At 37.5% G+C, this 9,558-nt stretch overlaps 1 long non-coding RNA gene across 1 annotated transcript in view; it reads left to right on the forward strand.

The window, feature by feature from the left end:
* Positions 1 to 7,960: 7,960 nt before the first annotated feature.
* Positions 7,961 to 9,558, forward strand: part of LOC138028797 (uncharacterized) — a 28,214-nt gene continuing 26,616 nt past the window's right edge. Inside the window, exon 1 of the long non-coding RNA XR_011127724.1 lies at positions 7,961 to 8,064. This is a non-coding gene — a long non-coding RNA (uncharacterized lncRNA). The remainder of the gene's footprint in view (positions 8,065 to 9,558) is intronic.

Genomic DNA, 9,558 nt, shown 5'->3' on the forward strand with positions numbered 1-9,558 from the left:
GTTGCGAAAAACTCAAGCATTTTTTGTTCACGACCGAGTCAGACGGGTGTGGGTCTATTCCTGATTGGACGTCACAATCTACTTTGCATGCATTTTTACAAAGAGTTAATGCAATGTAAATCAGTTTGTGACGTCAAATCAGGAATAGACCCACTCCCCTTCTGACTCGGTCGTGAACAAAAGATGCTTGGATTTCCGCAACTTTCGAAGCCTACTAAAATGGCAGGATTTGTTAGAAAAATGCGTCTCGAACAGGTGCAAAGATTCATTTTAGCGAAAGAAATATTTTGGGGTTAAAGGAACTTTAAGGTGGACTCTCCTTAGAAACAAATTCACAGTTTTCATAAGCTTGCAGGCTTTTTCAGAATACGGGCTGCAGTTTTAAGCCTTAGAGTTTGGTGAACGGAAAATTTGATACAATTTAGTTCTCACCTGAGCTAGAAAACTTGTAACCATCTTCAAGAATCACGGGCGAGAAGAATCTTTCTAAGAATGGTTGTAAGGCACCCCTGATCCCAAGCATCAGTAACTAGTCCTCCATATGTGATCTGTGAAAATCAAACAAAGAATAAATATGTGAAAACCCTGAGTTCCAAGCTCTTAACCATTCAAGTAATATCTCGCTTTAATAGTGCTTGATCTGCTATTACTGAAAAATATCAAATAAAGTTGTAAAACAGTCTTAAAGCTTGTCCAACTTTCTTGACTTCATTCCATACTGCAAGCAGTCTCTTACTTTTCTCTTTTTTGACCGTCTCGCAAGGAAGCGATCCTTGCGACGTTTTTTTACGTGTTCCACACTCACACACCTTGCGAGGATCGCCTTCTTACTTCGCTGTCAAAGAGGAAAATGAGACTGATTGCATTCTCGTGATGCCATTCCTTCTTAAACGTCTTCTCCCCAACGAAGCATCTACGATATTCAAGAATCCGTTGTCACCCTTATAGGAACTCCACAGTTATCTTCTCCCCAAATATAATAGACCCTTCTCCAAAAATGGCGGCAACGGATTTGAATGAAAAACAGATACCAGAAATAGAAAGAGCACCCTTTAGTTTAGTAACCCTGCAAAGTTTCAGCGTATAAGGTGTTGTTATATCAGCTGAAAAAATGTAAGTTGAAACCCCAGTCATACAAACGTCTGTAAATTTTTTCATTTTTCAACTTACATTTTCTCGGCTGATATAACACCTAATACCCTGAAACTTTGCAGGGTTACTAAAGTAAAGGCGTTTTATCTAGTGCTGCTATACGTTTTTAATTTCAAACTTATTTGAATTTTCGGCCGCCATTTTGGAGAGGGGATCCCCTGTCCAAAGCAAAATAAAAATGTTCAAAAACCAGTTTTCACAACTTTAAGGGAATGACTTATTAGAAGGATTGCCCCTACAACACCGTTTCACGTAACGGAAATGTTATGGTATCATATGAACACCAATTTTGGCTAAAAGACGTTATAGGTTACCATAGCGACCAATGAGCCATCCAAATACACTCTTTATTCTGTCTTCAAACGATGACATCAAAAACAAACTCGGTGACTCCCAAATTTTGTTATTGGGAAGTGATGACCACGCAAGGTGAAATCATCTGAGAAGTTAATAAAATTCTCTGGAGTGGATTCAGAGCCACCTTAAAATTTTCCAATTGTGAAGTAGCTCTAAATCCCCTCCAGAGAATATTTTTAACTTTGGCATTTTTATCTTAGCAACTTCCCAGCAACAAAAATTGGGAGTTTTGAGATCTAAGAACTTACAGACAAGAAATAGGGTGTATTTAGATGACTCTTTGTTGCTATGGTAACATATACGTCACGTTTCTAACGTATCTTGTTAAGCAATTATTGGTGATTTATATGGTACCATAATATTTCCCGTTACGTGAATCAGTTGTGTAGAATCAATCTAAATGGTACAGTTTCCTGAAGTGCTGAAACTGGTTTGAGCCTCCTTAAGGTAGCTTAGTACGAGTTTTCAAAGAAAAAGATCAAGATTTTGAAATCTGTGAAATTAAAGCGACGAGGATGTGTCTTCTGAAGTGTTAGTCACTGCAATTGAGGTAAAAATGTAATTTTACCTAACTAATAAATGCAATCAGGGGAAAATGCTAATATAGTGACTGAGCTTGCAGGGGGGACTGGAAACTAGGCATTTCAAAAGGCCTTTTTCTCAAAACCTAGCAGTACGACCCAGGGTTAAAATTGTACCGCTAGTTTTTGGAAAAAATTCCTTTGAAACTGTCTAGTTTTCAGTCCCCTTCAGGAGCTCGGTCACTGTATTTAGCATTTTCCCTGATTTACATTTATGTATTTATAAAGTAAATTACGTTTTAACTACTTTGCAGTGACTAACACTTCAGAAGAGAATGTTGCTTTAATTTCCAGATTTCAAAATCTTTAATTTCTTTCTTTGGAAAACAAGCCACCCTTATCGTGGCTGGAACCAGTTTACCACTTTTGAGACACCTTATTAGAAGGGGTTATAAACTACTTTACTGTATCACGTAACAGTAATGTTATGGTACATACAAAACTCCCAAATTGCTTGGTAACCTTGATGTGTTATTGTACATGTAACATAGCCATCAGAGATAGAACTAACAGTAAAAGTTTCCAAAAACTTGGGGAGCCAAAAATTCAGAGATACCTTATTTTCCAATAACTTAGCAATCTAAGGTACCTCTGAATTGGCTCTAAGTGAATTAAAAAAAAAACTTTCTACCAATCAGATTGATACGTGCTACTTTTACAATAACAATTCGGGGCTCACCTAGAAAATAGTTTTCGATGGACAAGTAAACATAACCAAGGCCTGGACCGGGAGCTCCATGTAGCTCTGTCCCTCATTTTTCACGATCTTGTTTGCGCTCAATAATTGGTGTTTCATATGGTACCATGACATTACGTTTACTTGAATACAGCGTTGTAGTTATTGGACTAAGTTCCTCAGTACAGAGTAAGAACAACTATTGTGCGTTTGTGCACGGTCAAGGCCAAAAAAGAGAACAAAAACTACAACAAAAGAAATTACTTTTAGGGTTTCGTGAAGGAATAACCGCATTCCCCTCAGATCAAACTCATGCGTAGCAGTTATCTAACGCTGTTACCGTTCTATTCGTGCTCCTGAAACGCAATTTATTCGTCCTCACGAATAGTTGCAATCTGCCATTTTTAGAACAAACCTTTCATATGGCCAGTGATAAAGGTCAGAGCATCCCAAGCAATCGTCCTTCTGCTAAGAACATCTTATATTGTCCAGAGCGCTGTGTCGATCCGATTCGTTGAACTCATACTGTTTAATGAACATCAAAGGAACAACAGATCAGATCAGCATGGCGATTATTCTGGGGCCAAAATCTGTAATTAATTAATAAATCAATTATAATTAATAAGTAATATAATAATAATGATACTGATAATAATAATAATAATCAATAATAATAATAATAATAATAATAACAAGAATATTGCGCTAATAACTGCGAGGAAAATAGTTCATTTAACGGGAACTCCACTCTTACTACAGAATAAGTTTAAACCGATGGATCATTATGTTTAACAAAATACCTTTGTTCGAAAATGTGTTATATCAAGGAAAAAGAATTTAAAATCGCTCATTTACTTTCGTTCAAATTTGCGGGCGCAGCCACTTGAATAATTGTGAACCGTGTTACGGTTGCCCTAGTGTCTAACACAAAGATTTTTTTAACAATTGGGCAACCGTAACACGTCACATATTCCAGATGGCTGCGCCCGCAAAATTTGAAAGTAAAATGAGGCGATTTTAAATTTCTTTTTCCTTGATTATAAACACATTTCGAACAAATGTATTTGTAAACATAATGTCCATCGGTTTAAACTTATTCTGTAGTAAGAGTGGAGGTTCCCGTTAAATGAAACTATTTTCCTCGCAGTTATTAGCGCAATATTCTTGTATGTATTATTATTATTATTATTATTATTCTTATATATTATTGTCCGTATCATTATTATTATTCTTATTACCTATTAATTATAATTGATTTATTAATTAATTACAGATTTTGGCCCCAGAATAATCGCCATGCTGATACTGATCTGTTGTTCCTTTTGATGTCATTAAACAGTATGAGTTCAACGAATCGGATCGACACAGCGCTCTGGACAATACAAAGAGATGTTCTTAGCAGAAGGACAGATTGCTTGGGATGCTCTGACCTTTATCACTGGCCATATGAAAGGTTTGTTCTAAAAAAATGGCAGTTGCAACTATTCTTCAGGAGGAATTAAAGTTGCGTTAACGAAAAAATAAAACGTCGCGTTATACTCTACGCATAGTTGATAGAGGGGAATGGTTATGAAAACCCTACAAATTTCTTTGTTGTAGGCGTTTTTGTTCTCTCGTTTTTGGCCTTGACCGTGCACAAAACACAATAGTGTCCGTTCCTCTGTACTGCCTTTTATTAGAAGGGTTAAATAGAAACGTGTGTAGCAAGTAACAGTACTGTTATGGTACCATATGAAACACATGCATTATTGCGTTAGCGCAAACAAGAGAAAATGACCATGGGACAGAGAGGGAGGCTCTCCGGTCCAGGCCTTGGGATATGTCATGCTCCACGAAAGTTATTTTTAGACGAGCGGAAAAGTCTTTGAAAAGTTAAGGTATCTCTGAATTGGCTCCCATTATTTTTTTTAAACTTTTTTGTTAGTGGGATCCAATCAGATTGCTAATTACTTTGAAAAGTTAAGGTAACAAATCGAGGGCTCCCATTAGTTTTTTTTTTACTGTTAGTTCTATCTCAGTAGCTAATGTATTGTACAATGTAAATCAAGGCACCAAGTGTTAAGCAAGAATTGGTGTTTTGTATGGTACCATAACATTACTGTTACGTGATACAGTAAAGTAGTTATAACCCTTCTAATAAGGTGTCTCAAAAGTGGTAAACTGGTTCCAGCCACCGTAAGGTGGCTTGCTACTGTTTTCCAAAGAAAGAAATTAAGATTTTGAAATCTGTGAAATTAAAGCAACAGGTTGTCTCTTCTGAAGTTAGTCACTGCAATATATGTAAAACGTAATTTACTTTATAAATAAATAAATGTAAATCAGGGGAAAATGCTAAATACAGTGACCGAGCTCCTGAAGGGGGGACCAAAAAAGAGACAGTTCAAAGGAATTTTTTCTTTAAACTAGCGGTACAATTTTAACCCTGGGTCGTACGGCTAGGTTTTGAGAAAAAGGCCTTTGAAATGCCTAGTTTCCAGTCCCCCCTGCGGAAGCTCAGTCACTATATTTAGCATTTTCCCCTGATTTGCATTTATTTCTTAGGTAAAATTACATTTTACCTCAATTGCAGGGACTAACACTTCAGAAGACACATCCTGTCGCTTTAATTTCACAGATTTCAAAATCTTGATCTTTTTCTTTGGAAAACTGTACTAAGCTACCTTAAGGAGGCTCAAACCAGTTTCAGCACTTCAGGAAACTGGACCATTTAGATTGATTCTACACAACTGATTCACGTAACGGAAATATTATGGTACCATATAAATCACCAATAATTGCTCAACAAGATACGTTAGAAACGTGACGTATATGTTACCATGGCAACAAAAGAGTCATCTAAATACACCCCTATTTCTTGTCTGTAAGTTCTTAGATCTCAAAACTCCCAATTTTTTGTTGCTGGGAAGTTGCTAAGATAAAAATGCAAAGTTAAAAATATTCTCTGGAGGGGATTTACAGCTACCTTCACAATTGGAAAATTTTAAGGTGGCTCTGAATCCACTCCAGAGAATTTATTAACTTCTCAGATGATTTCTCCTTGCGTGGTCATCACTTCCCAATAACAAAATTTGGGAGTCACCGAGTTTGTTTTGATGTCATCGTTTGAAGACAGAATAAAGAGTGTATTTGGATGGCTCATTGGTCGCTATGGTAACCTATAACATCTTTTAGCCAAAATTGGTGTTTCATATGATACCATAACATTTCCGTTACGTGAAACGGTGTTGTAGGGGCAATCCTTCTAATAAGTCATTCCCTTTAAAGTTGTTGAAACTGGTTTGAACATTTTTATTTTGCTTTGGACAGGGGATCCCTTCTCCAAAATGGCGGCCGAAAATTCAAATAAGTTGAAATTAAAAACGTTATAGCAGCACTAGATAAAACGCCTTTACTTTAGTAACCCTGCAAAGTTTCAGGGTATTAGGTATTATATCAGCCGAGAAACTGTAAGTTGAAAAATGAAAAAATTTACAGACGTTTGTATGACTGGGGTTTCAACTTACATTTTTTCAGCTGATATAACAACACCTTATACGGTGAAACTTTGCAGGGTTACTAAACTAAAGGTGCTCTTTTTCTATTTCTGGTATCTGTTTTTCATTCAAATCGTTGGCGCCATTTTTGGAGAAGGGTCTATTATATTTTGGGGAGAAGATAACTGTGGAGTTCCTATAAGGGTGACAACGGATTCTTGAATATCGTAGATGCTTCGTTGGGGAGAAGACGTTTAAGAAGACGATGGCATCACGAGAATGCAATCAGTCTCATTTTCTTCTTTAACAGCGAAGTAAGAAGGCGATCCTCGCAAGGTGTGTGTGAGTGCAAAGACGTTAAAAAACGTCGCAAGGATCGCTTCCTTGCGAGATGGTCAAAAAAGAAAAAGTAAGAGACTGCTTGCAGTATGGAATGAAGTCAAGAAAGTTGGACAAGCTTTAAGACTGAACATTTTACAACTTTATTTGATATTTTTTCAGTAATAGCAGATCAAGCACTATTAAAGCGAGATATTACTTGAATGGTTAAGAGCTGGAACTCAGGGGTTTTCACATATTTATTCTTTGTTTGATTTTCACAGATCACATATGGAGGACTAGTTACTGATGCTTGGGATCAGGGGTGCCTTACAACCATTCTTAGAAGATTCTTCTCGCCCGTGAAAGTGGTTTTTCTAGCTCAGGTAAGAACATAAATTGTATCAAATTTTCCGTTCACCAAACTCTAAGGCTTAAAACTGCAGCCCGTATTCTGAAAAAGCCTGCAAGCTTATGAAAACTGTGAATTTGTTTCTAAGGGAGAGTCCGCCTTAAAGTTCCTTTAACCCCAAAATATTTCTTTCGCTAAAATGAATCTTTTTATAGCACCTGTTCGAGACGCATTTTTCTAACAAATCCTGCCATTTTATAGGCTTCGAAAGTTGCGGAAATCCAAGCATCTTTTGTTCACGGCCGAGTCAGAAGGGGAGTGGGTCTATTCCTGATTTGACGTCACAAAACTGATTTACATTGCATTAACTCTTTGTAAAAATGCATGCATTGCAAAGTAGATTGTGACGTCAAATCAGGAATAGACCCACACCCGTCTGACTCGGTCGTGAACAAAAGATGCTTGGATTTTCGCAACTTTCGAAGGCTATAAAATGGCAGGATTTGTTAGAAAAAAGGAAAAAAATGGCCGGAATGCGTGTCGAACAGGTGCAAAGATTCATGTTAGCGAAAAAAAATATTTTGGGGTTAGGGGCACTTTTATATTATAAGATTTAATCGATCTGTTTGTACACTTCCTCCTAATCTTCTCCTGTAACGTCTGTCTCTTTAAGCTCAATCAGCGAACGGCTTTCACTTCCCCCTACTTGATCAAACTTATACAAGTTGCTTTCCTTTTTTCTCATAAATAGCCCTGACTTTTAATATTTTCCTCCTTTACAATTAACTCCCAATTTGCCTGTCACTATAGCTCATATTAAGAATGTTTGAATGTGACAAGGTAACAAAATGGGCTGCTTGAATGCCGCCAAGTAATTTACTTGGTGACCATTTTGGAACAAAATCATCACCACAATGAAGCACTCTAGTGTTTAATAATCTCTCAGTTGGTACAGTCCAAAAAACTGTTTAACAGTGAGGAGAAATTACTTCCTGATAATGGAAATATAGTAGGGTGAAGTTGTGTTTAACCCTTGTCGTATGCTATCTCTAGGTACGATTTCCCTCCTACTACAGGGATTGTGTTGATAATCTACCAATTGTTGACGAGCCAGGGATATTTGGAATGCATAACAACGCAAACATTGCTTTGCAGGTGAGAGAGGTAACGGACTACTAAAATTTGTATTAATAGATGGTTTTCACCTGACGTCACAGCGGCCATGTTGGTGCACAGAACAATAGAGAAAAAAGTCATTTGGGAATGAGACTCTCTTATAATGCAAAACATGAGCTATAATTTGCTATTGTTTTGTGCCCCAACATGGCCGTCTCATCACGCGAATGAAAACCATCCATTGGGTTGACAAAGTCAGTTGGCCACAAGTTAAGGATGCAAATATTTTTCGTCGGCTGTTTAGAAGGGCAGAGATGACACTGGAATGTCGAAATTTGTTTTTTTATAATTATTCGTTACCTTGTTAGCTTTTTTCGATTGTCGCCAAATGACAACAATTTTATCACTTATCATTTTCATTCTGCTATTGTAATATATTGTTTTTCTTGGGATGCCTCTGAAATCCTCAGTACACATCGTAGCACATCTTTGTGTTCTCTGAGTCTTGAAGTGATGAATGTCAATACGTTCAAGGAAAAAGAAGAAACGAAAGGCGCACAGTAGTTTCGATATTGCGTTGTATTATTCCAGAACTTACAATAAAGACTTCATTAGATTTCAAGTTCCTGATCCACCCAACGGCCTGTTTGCTTATCTTTTGCAAAACGATCCAATCAAGATTGGCATGGATGTACACAACTCTTTTTTCCCCAAGTGGTCCCCAATAGATTTGTTGTAAAACATTGAAACCAACTTGGGTCTACTCCGGACAACTTACTGTATCACCCAAGTTGATAAACCCATCTCATTTCCCCACCCGACTGTCCAGCACTGCAGGACATAAGTCCGGTTTTGAGTCTGTCACGCGACATCACATTCTCACTAATTGTTCAGGAATGATTTTTTCCTCCTGGGGCAAACACAGCTGCTGTCGAAAGGTACAATATGATTGGCTTTCTATCATGGGCCTTTCTATCCAAACTAAAATGAAGATTTAACATACCTTACACTGGCACACTGTAACCTGATTCAATACCAAGAACTACCGCCTTATCAGAGATGCCAAACTACCCTTGATCACTTTGAACTTCCATCCAGTTATTTTCAACGGTGTGTTAAAGGCCCATGTTCACCAAAGGACATTGCGCGCTTGTGTGTGATTTTCGCACAGACAGGAAAATCCGAAAATCATCGGCGAGTATCATTTGGCAACCAATCCAACACAAGCACGCAATGTCTTTTGGGTGAACATGGACCTTAAACAGTATCAACACTGTGTTGTCAACTTGTCATTAGATAGGCTCGATACCTTCGTAAATAATCAACTAATACGAGCTTTTTTTTGTTGCAGACTCAAGAAACAAAATGCCCTGATAAGTGCAGTGTTAGAGGTGCAACCGCGTGTGAGGAAGCGGTAAAACAAGCGATGAGATTTGTGTACGAGGTTGCTGAAAGCATCCTTTCTAAATTGCATGCTGTGCTGCTGGTATCAAAAAGGCAGACAAAGCTATGTTTGAGGTAAGACTAAATGGT

Source organism: Montipora capricornis, chromosome 13 (genome assembly GCF_036669925.1).
Source record: "Montipora capricornis isolate CH-2021 chromosome 13, ASM3666992v2, whole genome shotgun sequence".
NCBI classification, from domain to species: Eukaryota; Metazoa; Cnidaria; class Anthozoa; order Scleractinia; family Acroporidae; genus Montipora; species Montipora capricornis.